This window comes from Hippocampus zosterae, chromosome 3, assembly GCF_025434085.1.
Source record: "Hippocampus zosterae strain Florida chromosome 3, ASM2543408v3, whole genome shotgun sequence".
In the NCBI taxonomy this organism is placed as follows: domain Eukaryota; kingdom Metazoa; phylum Chordata; class Actinopteri; order Syngnathiformes; family Syngnathidae; genus Hippocampus; species Hippocampus zosterae.
This window is the reverse complement of record NC_067453.1, coordinates 7,712,369-7,730,792: the sequence shown is the minus strand read 5'-3', so window position 1 is coordinate 7,730,792 and position 18,424 is coordinate 7,712,369. Positions and strand designations below refer to the sequence as shown.

Sequence of the window (18,424 nt, the reverse complement as noted above, 5' to 3'; positions counted from 1 at the left end):
TTTCGATTACATGATTGTGTTTGCAGATAAAGATTTGGCAGTATAAAAGACAATGTCGGCTATGGAATGTGAGAGGAAACTGGAGTACACCAAGGATCGAGTAATCCCAGCCATTTTCGGGCAGTCGGCAGAGTATACCTTGAATTGATTGACAGCCAATCGCAGGGCACATATAGGCAAACATCCATTCACACTCCAACCACACACAAGGACAATTCATAGTGGTCCATTAACCTACCGAACCAGTTTTTGGAACGTGGGAGGAAACTGGAATACCCGGAGAAAATCAACACGGGCCTTGGGAGAACATGCTGCACACAGGATAGATGGGTCCGGAATGAACACATTGCGGAGGTGCTGATATTGAAAAAAAAAAAGCCTCAGTTTCTCCGACATTGTTTGGAAACACATGTAAACAAAAAATAACAGAAACAAACAGTGGAAGCATCAAATTACCCAAATTACTCAAAATGGCTCAAATAAACACACGTTCCAATAAGAGTTGAAATTGAGATTGCACGACATTCAAAAGCATTATTTTCCCTAGAGGCATGCAGGTGCAACCGTGCAAAATTCCTACATCAAGAAAAGCTCTGAACTCACATTTGCCAAGTCACAAGGTGAAGACGTTTCAACAGAAACCCTGTAGCACTCCCCTTGGCTTACTAGCAATACCCTTTGCAAATGTATTCTGCACACACTAAATATTCTGCATGTGTTTTTGTCCTGGAGTCAGTACACTAGGACGCTCTTATTTTTCCGACAAGGGATTATTAAAAGAAGCTAACATGCAATGTCCCTATTGCAAAGCAGAACTGTAAAATTACAATATTGTGTGTGTGTGTGTGTGTGTGTGTGTGTGTGTGTGTGTGTGTGTGTGTGTGTGTGTGTGCCTGCCATGCATGTTTTTGGAATGTGGGAGGAAACTGGAGTACCTGGAGTACCTGGAGAAAACCCACACAGGTTTATATATATATATATATATATATATATATATATATATGGCATACGGGAGACGGTGGTTCGAATCCCGCTTGGGGCAAAAAAAAAACAAAAAAATGAGCACATAACACCATCCAGTGTGGGTCCTTGGGCAAGATCCTTCAAGCTAATGCCTACCTCATACAATGATGAGAGACAATAAAACGAATGACATGCCGGCTCAGACGTCGCCCGGCCAAACAAGGTCTGCATCAGGTGCTGGGGAACCAGAGCACCTTGATGAAAAAGGGGCTACTGGAACAAAGCGGAGATGGGCGAGATGCATTGGTGCATGCATTGGTAGAGATACCAGAGGAGCCAAACATCAGCTCCTGGTTGACAGAACCTTCGCACAAGACTGCAGGTCCCGACGTAACAACCTGTGCACAGCCTGGATTGATTACAAGAAAGCATATGACTCTATGCCACATACATGGATCACTGAATGCTTGGAGTTGTATAAGGTGAACAGGACACTAAGAGCCTTCGTTGCGAACTCGATGAGGATGTGGAAAACCACACTTGAAGCCAATGGCAAGCCACTTACCCAAGTGTCCATCAAGTGTGGCATATACCAAGGTGATGCACTCTCCCCACTGCTGTTCTGCATAGGACTGAACCCCCTAAGCCAAGTAATCACCAAGACAGGCTATGGATACCGCCTCAGAAATGGAGCTACAATCAGTCACCTCCTCCACATGGATGACATAAAGCTGTATGCCAAGAGCGAAAGGGACATAGATTCCCTGATACACACAACTAGGATCTACAGCAGCGACATCGGGATGTCATTCGGGCTTGAGAAATGTAGTCGGATGGTGACTAAGAGAGGAAAGGTAGTCCGCACTGAAGGGGTCTCACTCCCTGAAGGAACAATAACAGACATTGAGGACAGCTACAAGTACATTGGTATACCACAAGCCAATGGCAACCTCGAACTGGCAACAAGGAAAGCGGCTACGGCCAAATACCTCCAGCGAGTGAGGCAAGTCCTAAGAAGCCAGCTCAATGGCAAGAATAAGACCCGGGCAATAAACAGCTATGCCCTGCCAGTGATCAGATACCCTGCAGGAATAATAAGGTGGCCAAAGGAAGAGATTTAGACCATGGACGTTAAGACCCGAAAGCTCCTAACCATGCATGGAGGGTTCCATCCCAAATCCAGCACCCTGAGACTGTACGCAAGCCGAAAGGAAGGAGGCCGGGGACTAGTGAGTGTGAGAGCCACTGTCCAGGATGAAACATCCAAGCTCCATGATTACATCAAGGAGAAGGCTCCAACAGATGACGTACTCAGAGAATGTCTCAGACAATGGGGAACAGAGGATGAGGAGCTGGAAGAGGGACCATCATGGGAGGACAAGCCCCAACACGGGAAGTACCACCGGACCATAACCGAAGTGGCTGATCTCAAGAAGTCCTATCAGTGGCTAGAGAGGGCTGGCCTGAGGGATAGCACAGAGGCACTCATCCTGGCTGCTCAGGAGCAGGCCCTGAGCACCAGAGCCATTGAGGCCCAGATATACCACACCAGACAAGAACCAAGATGTAGGTTGTGCAAAGAGGCAGCTGAGACGATCCAACACATAACCGCAGGGTGTAAGATGCTGGCAGGGAAAGCCTACATGGAACGCCATAATTAGGTTGGCTGGCATAGTCTACCGAAACATCTGTGCGGAGTATGGACTGGAGACCAAGGGCATAGATAAAGGGCAGAGGAAAGCCGTTGTAGTGGATGTAGCGGTCCCAAGTGATGGAAACATCAGAAAGAAGGAACACGAGAAACTGAAGAAATACCAAGGGCGCAGAGAGGAGCTGGAGAGAGCCTGGAAGGTAAAGGTGACAGTCGTGCCTGTGGTGGTCGGTGCACTCGGGGCAGTGACCCCCAAACTAAATAAATGGTTGCAACAGATCCCGGGAACAACATCAGACATCTCAGTTCAGAAATGTGCAGTGCTGGGAAAAGCAAGGATACTGCGCAGAACCCTCAAGCTTCCTGGCCTCTGGTAGAGGACCCGAGCTGAATGAGGGACGGACACCACCCAAGGGGTGAGACGAGGATTTATATCTATATATATATATTGCGCGTCGTCCCGCAACGGTCTGTCCTTCCGTCTGTCCCTTTTCAAAACGTACCTACTTCACCGCGCCGCTGCGCGCCGCCACTGCGCCGCTCAGGCAGTGGCTCACTATGATTGCGCGGGCATCTTAGCGAAAAAATGTTGTCTACCCACAAGCATTGCAATGAAATTGTTAGTTATTTAGTAGAGCTAAACATCTCTTTATTTTCGCGATAAGCAATGAAGATGAACAAAAAGTTGAACCAACTAACAACACTTTTGTGGGCCGAAGGCCCACCTTAACAGCCTTCCGCAGGAACTAGCTGATGAGCCGCCCGGAGGGCGGCGAACCAGCTAGTATATATATATAGATCCATCCATTTTCCGAACCGCTTGATCCTCACTAGGGTCGCGGGGGGTGCTGGAGCCTATCCCAGCTGTCTTTGGGCAGTAGGCGGGGGACACCCTGAATCGGTTGCCAGCCAATCGCAGGGCACACAGAAACGAACAACCATTCGCACTCACACTCACACCTAGGGACAATTTAGAGTGTTCAATCAGCCTGCCATGCATGTTTTTGGAGCGTGGGAGGAAATCAGAGCACCCGGAGAAATACCACGCAGGCCCGGGGAGAACATGCAAACTCCACACAGGGAGGCCGGAGCTGGAATTGAACCACATTGGTACCTCTGCACTATGAAGTCGACGTGCTAACCACTGGACTACCGGGCCGCCCCTATATATATTTTTTAGATATATATATATAAAAAACTTTGGGATATGCCATATTATCCCACATGTTTTTGTGACATTTGAAGTGTTTCTGCAAGACGTAGAACCCACGGTTTGAGCAGCAGCAGCCAAAACGTGCCAGCGTTCACTCAACCCGGAAGTCAGAAAGAAACCACAAGGGAGGGAGAGGGGGAGAAAAAAAAACATGCTCGAACTACCCTCATTTTGAGGATAATTTGTGTTAGGCAAAAAACTCCTACACTAGCATATGACAGTTAAAACAGGTCACAAGACATAAACAATGAAGATGGTGAAACGAGGGAATGTATGAAGGAGGGGGTGATGGTGGGGACTAGCTTCCGTGCATACTTTCATCAGGGGAAGGTCGAGATAGCAGATGTTGTTTTGGTAACAGGCTGCCCAAGAATTTAAGACAGCCTTGAGTCCGTGGCTTGTGTCTCTTTAGTGGCGTTGATCAGCCAAATCCGTGATTTCAGTCAATATTTGAGCACGGATTCCAGTTTCTTCAAGTTCTTGACCATCAGAGACGTTCCAAAACCACAACAGTTTGTGGTTGAGCACAGTCTGAGTCTGAGTGTTGGACATCCACACTATGCCTCTTCACTTCCAATAGAGCTGCTCCCGTCGGTTGAATTCTGCGATAGAAGACAAGTAACAATCGCGTCAGTGGCATACATCGTATAACTGTATGATACAGAGAGAGAGAAGAACAGATAACTTTGGTCTTGTCAGTGGAGCAATCTGGCAACCTTTTAAAAGTAAACTTTCCATTCATAAACTCTTTAAGTATCCGTTTTCGGTGTCTCGTGCTGCCGTGGCTGGCAAAACAGACATGGGCGTGGACTTCTGCAGCACGCTTGTTGTTTTGTTTCTGGTGTATTTATAGAGCAGGGGTCACCAAACTTTTTGAGAGTGAGAGCTACTTCATGTGTCCTGATTGTGTGAAGGGCTACCAAATTGATACGCGTCTGAAATAACATTTGTACAAATTACATTTAATAATATTAGAACATTAGCTAGCTAGATATATACTGTAGCTAGCTAGTTAGATAGCTAAATAGGTAGCTATAGAATCTATAATACTGCCCATGTTTGCATTTTTAAATCATAATTTCTACGAGCAAATCACAATCCTAGCACTGGCGGGCTACTGGTGTGGTCCTCACGGGCTACCTGGTGCTCGCGGGCACCACGTTGGAGACCCCTGTTATAGAGCAACGTAACATCCGCTTCTGACGTGTGCCGCGTTAATCTCGCGAGAAAAAAAATTATCCCGTTAAAATTCATTTAAATTAATGCCAATAAAAACGTGCTAAACTGACAGCTGTAGTATATATACAAAATCAGATACAGCTGTAGTGTATGGCTTTGAAATTTTACACTTAAAATTTGAAAACATAAAAAGGCTTGCGACAAGATGGGTCTGAATAAATGAATGATTGAATGACGAATGAACGAAACAAAATTTTAATTTACATATTTGGTCAATGTACAAGTTTGATTACACAAATCTATAACTTGTGGCAATATAATGTAGAAATATATTGGATGCCGTTTTGTCTTTGGCAGGTCGTCGGTTGAATATAGGCTGAAAAACATTTGAAAATCAATGCATTCTGTTTTTAACCCTGAAGAACTCACGGGGTCAAATTTGGCCCCTATAAATTCTGTTACTCAAACGCTGCCCTTAAATCCCAAAGGGTCAAATTTGACCCGAATCCTAAATTAGGATTAAAACATTAAATGTTTAAAAAAAAAGCATATATTTTGGTGTTCAGTGATCATATAGCAGGCATTTAATGTAAAATTCATCATTTTCCAGAGAGGAAAATGGTCCTTGGGTTCTTCAGGGCTTGTATGTTTTAGAGAAGAAGAACAATTCACTCTCACATTCACATGCAAAATTTAGTCTCCATTGAAGCTATCGTGCATGTTTTTGGAATGTTAAAAGAACCGAGAGTGCTCTGAGAGAGCACACAAACTGCACACAGAAAGGCCATCACCCAGATTTGAACCCTCAACCTTAGCACTCTGAGTTGAATGTGTGAACATGCTGCCGGTTCTGAGGTTCAACACCATTGTTGTTAATCGAGGTGTCAAAGATCAGATTGGGTGCCATTCTTGTACAAACACGGGGGAATTGACCCCTTGTTCCCCTAGTTTTTGCTTCCTTAGTAATTGGTTCTCCCCGACCAGGAGTTGCCTCTAATCTGTGTCAGTTGTGCTAGGAAGATTAGCCACACTATGAAATGTGATGCACTGCAACTATTGGAACAGATTTTTAAAATGTAGCCTCAAAACATGATTTGATGTCTTGGAACTCTTTGGGGCACTTGAAAAGGCGCTCCTGTCTGATCATTGGCCTTTGTCGACTCCAAGGTCTAAATAATATTTCATGGATAGTGTTTGAACATATTTATAATGCTTTTGTCGCACAATCTTCTCTGAGGGAGGCACAGTAGGCTAACCAGGTTAGCTAGTGGATTGATTCCTTCTTTCAGCGTTTCTATAAAGACCAGTGGCGGTACTTTTTTTTTTCTAACGAATGACAAAAGTAGTCCAGAACTGGACCGGATTTAGCAAGACCAACGTTGCTCCTAAATACCATTGTCCTTTGTCATGATCATCAGAAATGTTTTGTGCTTCAGAGCTTAGCTTCTTACTTGCTTTGCATGAGATTCTTGTACCAGTTTTATACCGCTTATGTCAAACACATCGTATACCTACATGCTTGCTTCAGTCTGACATTTTTTTTAATTGGATAATATTTCTTTTGGGAGTGCAGAGAGTGAAAGCCCATGTTACCAACAATAGCTTTGCAGACTTGGCAGCAAAAATAACTGAGGCGGCCGGGTCTGGGCAAAGGGCAATTGGCACTGTGAGGAAAACTGTTGAATATGAATAAATAAATAAAAACGATTTCTAAATAATTGTGCCTTTTTTGATGTTCAAACTGATGATTGTAGTCAAATCTTTCTATAAATGATTGTTTAAAAAAGACACGCAAAAAGTCTGGAACATCATGTGTATTTTGTTCAAACATCTTCCTTCTGGCAATTTGTTTTTCTTCCTTTTAGCTAAAACTTGGCCAAGTAAACAAGCAATTTTGAGTAGCAAGAGTTGAGCAGGATACACACAGTATTCTTTCTGCTTGAAACCCACATGGCATACCCAACACGATTATTACATTATCTAATTCCATTCTAACACATGTATTATTCAGGCTCTGACAACATAATGCTCGGAGGAAAAGGAAGAGATCTGCACGAGTTGAGTCATCTCTGAAAGCCACAGCGATGCGTTTTCTTCCTTCTGTCAAAACATCACATTTTCATTGTTGTCACCATCAAATTATTGCAGAGCATGGTGTGGTGAAAGCCTACTGTTTAAAAGTTGGATGCAGTCTGTTCGGAAATCACATTGTTAAAGCCAAGCAGTTTCTTTATTTATCAGGATGCTGAGCGTATACGCAATAATCTATGCTGAAGTATGACCTTAGATAAGGAGCTTTGCCCTTGCCACATGAAAAATAACTGCCCCCAAGAGACTTGAATGTCTTGCCCTTCCAAGCAACAAGGTCACATGGCTTACGGTGCACATCTTTACTATCCTCTTAGGGTGTCGACATCAACCGAGTTGTGTCATTCTAGCCATGTGCCTCTATTGACAAACATAATGCAAATGCATATGTGATATTGGTTTATTTGCACATAGATGTACCGAAAACAGCAATTAAACTGATTGATTCGGGCAACAACAATTGAGCATCCCAAAGCATCACTTTAGAGACTTAAGTGTTACGACTACTGAAGATGCTTTGGTCTCTAAAGCCACATGAACAAAGATGAAGCGTGGCGCGTTCACTGATGGTTCCCATGATGCTTATAAGGCCAGAATCGGGAAGAAGATCCACAGCTGAGGCAACAGTAAGATTTTTAAATCACGCCCAACTGGCGAGTCTGCTATCCAGAAAATTTGCTCAAACCGAGCTCAAGTCACCTCGGCAATGACAATAAAGTAGATTCAGCCACACTGTTCAACATTTCTCAGAGCAATTTGAGTGTGCGTAAAAATAGCATCCAGTCGTGTTGCTTTCTGAGAACCAAGAAAAGTAAGATACGAAACGAAAATAGTGAGGGAGCTAAGAGTATGGCACATCAATGCTCTTTATATGCCGGGGACACAGAGACTATCAGGAGAGTTACGGAGACGGATGAATGATGCAACACCTTCAGCATTTGAGGAAAATGATGTCAGACACTGTCACCTTGATGGACATACAATATCTCCACTCTGGCATTTAGATGGCTCCCCACATAAACTAGTTTGGAGTCTGCTGATGTATGTGTTGCTTTTGTCTGTGCATGCTGGGCATAGAGCACCGAATGAACGGTGAGACGTGAGCAATAATATATGTGAGCGAGGTTTAGCCTGTGTTGCAATACTGTAGGGTGGACCTGTGATGGCTCCTGGCACATCAGGACACAATAGCAAAGACCTCCCCCCCCACACCCCCCCACCACCCCCCACCACCACCTTGCCCCTACAATGTAATTGACATTTGTGGATGGGTGGACCATTTGGCTGTGAGGCTTGGTTCAAAAAAACATTTGTCAACCTTTATTCACAAGTACATGAATAATCTGTGTTCAGCAACATCCATGATTTTGATATTATTTTGTGTTCGGCTAAACTAACTTTTTTTTTAATGGCAACTCAGAGCCATTCTATGTATTTATTGTATGGTGATATCTCATCAATGTACTTGGATATGCTGAGACATTATTAATATGAATATGTCCCATGAGTGGAATCACCATGATACAATAAAATCACAGCCATGTTTGGATCGAGCTGAGCCAAATGGATGTACAAATCATTCCCATTACATTTTGACAGTGTTTTTGTATCTGTTGCAGGTACAACGCTGTCCTGGGGCATTTCTTAATGCAGATATATATCTAGTTTTAATCTAAGATCTCTGCGAGTAAAATGTCGTACATCCTTTGCACAAAGCGCCCGGGGGCACAGTCCCACGACAGCAAAGCCACGAGGTGGATCGGCAGGTGGCAGTCGTGTCCTTTTTGCGAGACACATGAGTGGTCCAATCTCCCACATGCGCAACATCTCAACCTCTTTTCTCCCTTTCTATCTCTGACACTGGTGCACATTCAAACAATAATTTTGACACACACAACAAAAATAATAATCATCATAATTAACACCAATTTCGCAGAATATGTCTTGTGTTTAAACTGAGTATGCCATTTCGGGAGCCGCGCATGTTCAAGTGAGCAAGCAACATGTCGACTGAGGGAGGAGAAGAGAAACAACGTCTTGCCGCTCTGCTCCTGATTCAGCAGCAGTGATCGAGGGAGCACTTTGTCAGAGGGAGGTAACCCACATCACTGCTTATCAATTCTACGCCTGTCCGCAGTACTGCGCCGTCCGGAACACGCTGTGAGATGCTGCACACCCCCGTTCCATGCAAGCCCCCACGCGCGGACTGCAAGCCGGATCTCGTGGTCACAAGCCTGAAGCGTTTGCAGCCCAGGGAGGAGGAGAAGGACGGATAGAAGGACACTTGAATAAGAAGCACTCGGCATCGTCTGTGCCCATGTGTCGATCGCCTCAGTGGTTGGGTGAGACTTGATTTTGAGAGATTTACACACGCGTGTGGCGCAGAAGTGAAGCGCCTCTTCAGTGACCCGGGTCCAGTCTGCACATGATGATATCGATGCACGGAGGAGAGAAGAGCATTTAAGATTTCAGAGCAATAAAAATTCCCTCCGAATGTAGCTGTTAGATGAGGCTTCTCCTCTCTGTTTTTTTTTTTTTTTTGGTGCGAGTATAACGTTACATGACATAGACTGTACGATTGAGACTTTTTCTGCGTATCCGCAAATCTTCGCGGACAAAATAAACTGCAGCTACACTGAGCTGCGGAATCAAATTCGGTTTGATTGACGGCTAAGAGTAAAAGAGACTTGGTGAAAAGTGACATTTCCAAAAGTGAGACGATATTGAAAGAAAATGTCACATATGGGCGCTCATGTGGGGTGAAAGTTTTTTTTTTTGTCTGTGTTTTGTTCCAGGATGCATCGTTCTAGAATAGAAGCTGAATCGCAAACCATGTGGGAAGATTTATCGATATTACATCTTGTACGTTTACAGCAGTGAAGGAATAACAAGTGTGCAAGTCCACAAATCCCCAACTCAGGAGACGCGTGGGACATTAATGGGTCGAGCAGTTGGAGCAATGGCACTTGTGTGTCCCTCAACGCAAAGAGCGTCGTGGAAAATGGCAATATCGGATATATCATCATCATTTTGAGAGTTATTTCCAGATCTGGACTGATGGATGGAATGCTTATTGTTGTAAGAGCGGGGCTAAATCGCTCCGCGTTGTGCAAGCTCGCCTGAGAATTGCGGATTTTTTTTTAATGCAGTTTTTTTGTGCTTTGACCAAAAGACGGATCGCTCCCAAAAAGCCTCATCCAGCAGGAACGCTGTCTACATGAACAAGTAAGCTTGTGTGTGTGCGTGTGCGCGTGTGTGTGTGCGGGCGTGTGTGTGCGTGTGTGTGTGTGTGGGGGGGGGGGGGGGGCGTGTGTTTTTGTGGACGCGCGTGCGTCCCTCTACTTTTCTTACGTCTCACTATAACGGCAAATTCTATCACAGCTGTCATTGTCGTAACATTGTAAAGGCAGAATGTATTGAAGAAATATCGTCCTTTTGCAACAAGACTGTCTTTGTGGTCTCAGACGATATCTGATCAATCTTTAAGCAAGCAATGATTTGACAGATGATTTGAAGAGCTGCACCGCGCTCCCCTTTAAGTCTTGCTGCTTTTCAATGCGCTCCCGGGAGCCTTGAATCAAGCTCACGTGCAGTTTCAAAAAAAACGGTGCTCTGTTTCATTGAGAAGGATACAATATGAAGAATCTTAGGCACCACCATGGAATTGTACACTGCACCACGTTGTACACCCTCTGAATGCAAAGTAGGCAACAGCTTTTTATTCATCACCAAACCAATCTGTAGCAAGCCAAATTCATTTGAGTGTGTGGTCGAGCGGTTATTTTTCAGACTTTTAAACATATGTTACATCTGAAATACTATTTTGGATGCATTTCAAGAGCAGCTCTGCTGTTGTCACATAACTGGTTGCCTTCATAGTCAGACATCACCTGTCATGTATATTCCTGGCATGGCCTGGATCTACACAGAAGACACTTGTTCCTTGCCTTCATTGCGCTCTGAGATGGTGCTGTCCCCCTTTTAGTGGTTCTGAAATAGAAAGTGGCCTTGCCTGTCTTGCAAGAGCATACATTAAACGGTGGTATATGTTTTTAAGAGGCATGGTCAGTTGTTGCTTCTGAATGTATTGCATTTCATGTTAAGTTTGGGGAAGGCCCTTTGCTGTTCCAACACAACTGTGCGAAACCATGGGCAGTGTAAGACCAATAATCGTGTGAAAAAAAAAGTTTAGCATTGCAAAAAAATAAATAAATAAAATAAAAAAACAAGTTTAGCATGATTTGCAGATTTTTTTTCTGGATGTATGTCAGAAACCTTAGTATGCATCCTGAGAGGGGAGATTGAGTGGACAATTTATTCCATGTCCCTCTCAATGGCTTAGAGTCAAAGTAAAAGCTCAGGCTCTTATATGTGCGTGTATTTGTCATCAACGGATATGCAGCCAATACATTGTCTTACTTGTTTCATCATGCATGCAATATCGACTCACATTTAGTCCCCGACAGGTGATCCTGGAGTATATACCTGTCATCATCAGTAAACTATAACCCACTGTTGGTGTTCATGCATAAATGGGGCTAGCTGCCACTTTTCACATGAAGAATGAATCTCCGTTTGAGAAACGCATCAAGTATCTGTCATTCAATGAAAGAAAAACATTCTGTGGTGGAGTGACATCACCTTGGGACACATTAGAATGCTGATTTTGCTGTTCTCCCGCAATGGGGTTACCACCATCAGTTCTCTCCCGCACGCGCACAAGTTTGCAGTTAGCAAATTGGCGCAGGATGATTTATAGTGGTACATAGACAGATGATTCATTTTTCCACTTGAAGACCAACATGCAAAATGGGTTTGTATATCATCAGTAGAAACATCATAACTATTTTAAAATGTACAGGTAATGATGGACTTTTTTTCAATGATTGTGAGAGCTATGTTCGCACTCTCCAGTAGTTAGCATTATCCTTTGAGCAGGTGAGGAGACCAAAGCGTCAGGCATCTATTTCAAGTCCACTTTATCTAGTTGTTGCTGTATGATGCATCTGTTGAAAATCGTTCCATGCGGGCATTTCGGGAAATTAATGAATTTGCCACATATGAAGGAACAAAGCAATGAGAGACCGTAAACTAATGTTCGCTTCCCACGCTCTTGTCATTTATTTCTCAATTCAGCTGGCGGCCTTGTTCAGATCGGGGCCAGCACTTGGGGCCATTTAATGAAATGATCATTCCTCAAATCGGATTAATCCTTTACAAAGCCCATCATAGAACACCATTAGCATTCATTTCTCTCACTGCAAGGGACTTGTTTCAATAATGGAGCTACTATACTATATTTCCCATCTTCAGTGCTTCTGAAATGTCTCAAGAGGGTTCATTTAATAACAACGGTGCAATTACATAGATACGTATTCTGCTCCCCATCCACTTGTCTTGGGGACAAACAGATCAATTTGCGAGGTTTGAATGGAAGCTCGAATGCAGGATGTGGAAAAAAGAAACAAATAAATAAATGAAGTGTGGACATGGACACGATAACAGGCTAGGTTGTAAATGCTCACGCCTTAAACTGATGACAGGGGTGGAGGAACGGATCAATATAACACCAGCATGTGACATGAGAGATATACTGAGTGTTTCTTTCTTATTACTGTACAATATTTTACATTTACAACCGCGAAAGAAAATCACAGCCACAACAATGTATCAGCCCCCTTAAATTTAAGGGGTATTTTTTTTTTTTGCAAACAAGTATATGTATGTAAATAATAGGGCAGTGTGCTTTTCGGACACCTCAAAAGGTGCATACAAACCATTTTCTCGTTCGACATCTTTTTGGACCACAATAATCCCAATAATTCATTTGTCCAATCAAGTTAATCAACCTAAATGTAATTATTACATAGGAATATTTACATTTTGAATGTAAACATTTTGAAGTCAAGATGGCGCCCGAGTAGGCAGCCGTCAGCAAGTGCTCTCATGAGCCTTGCTTTTTTTTGTTGTTCTTGTGTTTCTTTTGTCACTTTGTGTTTGTTGTTACGTCGTGTGGACTTGATGTGGACCTTTTTCAGCATTTTTTGGCCACGACATTCATCAAGGAGGAGACTCTGTGCTTGATGGTTGCGCCTTCTCGGCAGCATGGGTATACCAGCACTGTTTTTGACTGGAGGAATGTCGGCACCATTTGACTGTCGTTGCTGGACAGTCCCGGGGCGCTTGTGTCTTGCGCCTGTATTGGGCAGCATTTTTCACAGCCCCGCTTTGTTCAGCGGAGAGATCGGTGCTGTTGAACGGTCTGCGGCTGGATGGATGGAGGTCTTGAGGAGCCGACGATGAGAAGAAAGGAGCGTTGGCGCGGAGCGCCGATGCGGATTTGGAGCTGGGAGTCGCGGCTTGGAGTTTGAAGCGGATTATATGGGACAGGAGAAGTGAACTAATCTCTTTTCGTCAATGGACGCTACAGCTTCGTGTTTGCTTTCAAAACTTTGCTTGTAGCAGACGTGTGCACATTTTTCAGCATGATGTCTCTGATCCACTGGTGAAAGGACACTTTGATCCTCTCCTCTTTCATCTATAACTGCTTCAGACAACAAAGTGTATGCAGAAAAGTGGTGAAGATTGCACGACTGTCTCTGTCCAATGTGTTGTCTTGTGTTATTTTTGTTATTTTGACTTCAAAATGGCGCCGCGAGAGTGGCTGCCTTTCCAGCAGCTCCTATTTTTTTGTTGTTCTACTTCTTCCTTTCATAACTTTGCTGCTGTGAATCTGGAATTTCTCCATTGCGAGACTAATAAAGGTTTTCTTAATCTTAATCTTAATCTGAATATATATCAGCAACAACCATGTCCGGCCCCCTCTCAAACATGACTTACTCTCCATGGTTCTTCCACACCAGCTCTTCCAACGGACTAAACTCTCAACTGCGTTTAAGATAAGATATCCTTTATTTGTCCCACAATGGGGAAATTTACAGCCTCCAGCAGCAAGAATGTATGTAGAAAGAAGAGGAAAAAAAAAACAACAACAAACATCTTTCAATTAAATACAATATGAACACAAATGGATAAATCACAGTACTATTTACAATTTTCAATACTTTCATTGTGTGCGTTTTTTTTCTAGCGTCAATTAATAATAACTTTGACACAATGGCTGCCGGCATGTTGTGGCGAGTGAGAGGCAGCTGATGTTATTGTGATAAAAGCTTACCTGAACGGATGACAGCTGCACTGCTTCGAAGAGAATGTTGAGGTCAAATTTGTCAGCGAGGTGTTGATTGTCGGTGCAAAACCACAAAGAGAGTATCTGAATACAGCACTGTACACCATAGATACTTTTACAACGGAATGTGAAAAGAAGGTGCATCAAATATTCTCTTATATTTTATTTAATTTTTTATTGTTTTATCATCTATTTTACCCCACAAAAATCAGGAGCATTGAGTAGAAGTTTAAGATCGCTTAGGTTTTTCTGAAGATGTATTTCGATTCCTACCTTGCCCCAAAGATTTAACTGGATGGTCGTCGAGCCTGCATAATGATCATTTTCAGCAACCAGGCCAAAGCAAATGTCTTGTACACATCACCCTGACACAGAAGGACTCGATCGGTATCTGCAATCTCCCCACTCATTAGTCATCCTCTCCAGCGTGTGTCTGAATGTTGTGTCCGAGGGAAGAACCTGAGCAGGGGGACAGCCGCAGCACATCCCGCCAGTCGATGGATTAATCAATCGGTGTTCCAGCTCATCCGATCCATCTTCGAGAATAATCTGGTCGGCATCGTAAAAGTGCTATTCTGTCATTCTAGAGGTCGGGGATCACTTGACTTTTTTTTGCTCCCCGTCTTACCTCCTCCTCTTGCGCTACACTTATCATGAGAACATAAGTGGATTAAATGGAATATACCGTAGATGTGCGTTCAATGTGGTTCACACTGGGGGAAGCCTGCTTGTGGTTTTTTTTTTTCGTATTTGTGTATTTTCATCACAAAGACTAAGTAGAAAGAAACAGCTGCTCTTTACTCCTGTCATTAATTCAATAAAGGGCAGTGACCAAAGTCCAGATGTACGATTTCTTACCATTGATCTCACATGTCTCACCCCAGTTAATGCATAAATATGTACCTTCCTCGATGATACCAGTTTCTCTTTCTTGGCATCACACAAATGTCACACACGGCTAAAATGTGAACTGGCAGCAACCATTTGTTTCATGGACAAATGTCATGTCTCTGATAATGTTTGCATGAAATCACCATAAATAGTCAAACACACACCCAAACTCACACAGCAAGAGATGTTTATACATTTGCACTGTGCAGGAGCCATTTTCTCTGCCTTTGGGCCCATTGGATGTCCAGTTTAAAATGGCTCTGGTCCACACATTAATTCCTGCTGCTTATTTGGAGGTTAAATGGAATGTAAACTGGTCGAGGGCTAGTTTCCCAAAATATGTCTTCACAACCAATTTTCCACTTATTTGATTGCATGATGTCCCTATAAATGTATACATATACAGTATATATATATATATATATATTATATAAATCAGGTGAACTAATTTCAGGCTGGTAACAAAAAAAAACTCCACTAACATGCTCCCCAGTTTCATACAGTAGGACAGCCAAATGCTAATGTGATCACATAATAATAATAAAAAAAAAAAAACTACTCAAAATTTTACCTGGAAAAAAAGACATTCATTTGCAGGGCTTTAGAACTGCATTACAATGTCTAGCATTTGGCATGGAATAGTTTGTAATTTTGGAATGCCTAATGCATGTTATACAACATTATATATAGATAGTTGATGGCTGGATGGATGATGTGTAGACATGTAAGCAATCCACCTTTAGCTTTATATTATCACCACATGCTTATTTCAAAACGGGAAGCGATGATGTAAGAAACTGCTCGTCAAAATTAATTGCTGGATTTAATATTTTACCACAGGACTTGCGTAAGTCTAAGCCTGAACTTCTGTTTGCCCTCTTAAAGTGGTGGCTTCTGCATACGCATGGGTGCAAATTTACAGTCTATGATCTGAACAAAGTGTGCTACTTGATCTTTTGCACTCATTTAATCCATACAAGTTATCCATGAATTACAGTCTATAAAATCATTTGCAGCAGGAAAACAGAATATAATGCAGCATTTCACACCTCACCAATTAAGGGCACATTACCTATTTGAGCCTACTGGAGCTATACACAATAGCAAACAGGTAGGAATAAACACCTCTTAAAATATTCAACTGGAGGTTGTGCTTCACCGTAGTTGCTTGTTTTCGCTCTGCTTTCTCTGGATACTCTTGCTTCCGTCCCCCAAATTCCATAAACAGGCTTCTTAGGTTAAATGACGACTCTCAATTGTCCACATGTGTGAATAGGAGTTTGAATGGTTGGTTGTTGGTCTACAGGGTGATTCATGATCAGTCCATGGTGTACATCGCCTCTCGCCATAAGCCAGCTTGGGAAGGCTTCAGCACAACTGCAACCCATGGAGGAAAACCTGTATAGAAGATGGATAGTCGGAGAGTAACTCCCAAGTGTAGAACAGTAGCCAACATCCAGTCTAATGGTAATTACCTTCAGATGAGAGGCATTGTCACACGTATCTGTCGATTTTGCTCTCTTGCTTACGTATTTGTGTGTTCATCAGCGTGCTTACCTGCACGATTGTCAGTGTCTTGATGGATTTTGCTCACTATCCACTATCGCCCTGTTAGTCTATGACCCTAATGCGTCACTCATCTTGGCACCTGCATGTCGGCAAGGCTGCCCTACGAAGATCGTTTTGATCTGACATGGATCGACTTCCATGTGATTTAATTTCAAGTTGTCTCTGTGGTGTGAGTCTGTTTTCAACACTCGGGTCAAGGCCCTGTGTGAGGAGCTGTCAGTCTGTTGCCATACTAAATGTGGGGGAGAGCGTAAAGAAAAATCCCTGAGTTAAACACGAATCACCCGGATATACTCGAGCGGGGGTCACCACGTGGGCACCAGGTAGCCCGCAGGGACCAGATGAGTAGTCCGCGATCCTGTTCCAAATTATTAAAAAAAAAAAAAACAACAAACACAACAACAACAAAACAAAAAAAGGGTCGTCAGTGATGGGATATGGTGATTTCGTAGCAATGTTGTGGAAGTGGTGTTTTGAGAATTTTAACACTGACAGGGATGAATAGATCTATTTATTATTACGCTTTAAACTGTGCAGTGTCGCATAAATGTATATCATGAATTATTAATATCATACAGCGGACTCATAAAGAGGTCACATAAAGAAACAACCACTTCAGTTGGTCTCGAAACAAGTCAGTTGTGTTCACACACACACTGACCCAAAACAAACTGCCACGCTGTGTGCATCTGCAAAAATACCAAAACAACGACTAACCGACCCCTGTGCGTCATTTGAGTTGTGCTCAGCACAACTATAGAGCCATCAGACCAGCGCCGTCAATAGTTTTTATGCATGGAGCTGGGGGTGAGGGGGCCTAGCACCCAGGGGAAACACAGAATGTGAGCGAATGCATTGCTTGAGCACAACATTTCACAAGCAGCCAACAAAGATACAGAGTAAACACTTAAATATTTGTAGTGTTATTTCATTGTCTGTTTTTTAATCCAGTTAAACAAAGGACCAATATGAACAGCATTAACTACAACTGTGTTGTCGCAAATTAACAGAGAAACAGAAAACTCCCTTTGAGGAGTTAACAATGTCATCATAATCAAATTAATAGCTGCAATCGGCAGATCCTCTGTGTGTGCATGCATCAAAGAATGCCTGTCACTCTTTTGTGACTGTGTTTATATCTTGGCTCTCTCCACTTTCTAACCATTCCTTTCCGAAATAAAATTTAATGCAACAGTAAAATAATTCAAACTTTATACGATGCAACTTGCCTGTATTGTTTCATATTTAATTTCTTTGGTGAGTTAGATATTATTCCTAGACTGTCTGCATCACAAATGACTTAAGTCTGTGAAATCCTTTCCTCACATCTCCAGAAGATGTCACTTTCCTTGTCGCTATATCAACTCATGTCTCGATTCCTTCTGTTCAATATGGGTGGAGGAGTGACCTTAACATTCTATTGAAAAATATGCAGCATTCTCGTTACCTCTGCGTCCCGCGTCCAAAATGCATAATTTTCCTGCAGGACGCACAGTTCCAAATAATGTGCGTTTTTGGGACGCAAGTACATTTCTTAGTCATAACCAAAAATAAACTATGATAAATCTTTTTTTTTCGAGCAACGATCGCAGTTTGACCATCGCCGCCATTGTTGTTTTGATCTCGCGTTAAGTCATCTCGCCTAACGAGATTTTCATTCTCGCGAGACGAGATTGGCGAG

General features: G+C 42.9%; 1 protein-coding gene across 5 annotated transcripts in view; it reads left to right on the top strand.

Moving 5' to 3' along the window:
* LOC127597197 (leucine-rich repeat-containing protein 4C-like) overlaps positions 1-18,424 on the top strand; it is a 116,628-nt gene that overhangs the window by 53,469 nt on the left and 44,735 nt on the right. The window contains exons 1-2 of one of the 5 annotated variants that reach the window (XM_052060077.1): positions 8,654-9,436; positions 9,890-10,319. The exons of 1 other annotated variant lie outside the window; for it this stretch is intronic. The gene's annotated coding sequence lies outside the window, so the exon portion shown is untranslated. Of the gene's footprint in view, positions 1-8,653; positions 10,320-18,424 lie in introns of those variants that run through there. 3 more of the 5 variants (XM_052060078.1, XM_052060080.1, XM_052060081.1) reach the window with 3 other exon arrangements.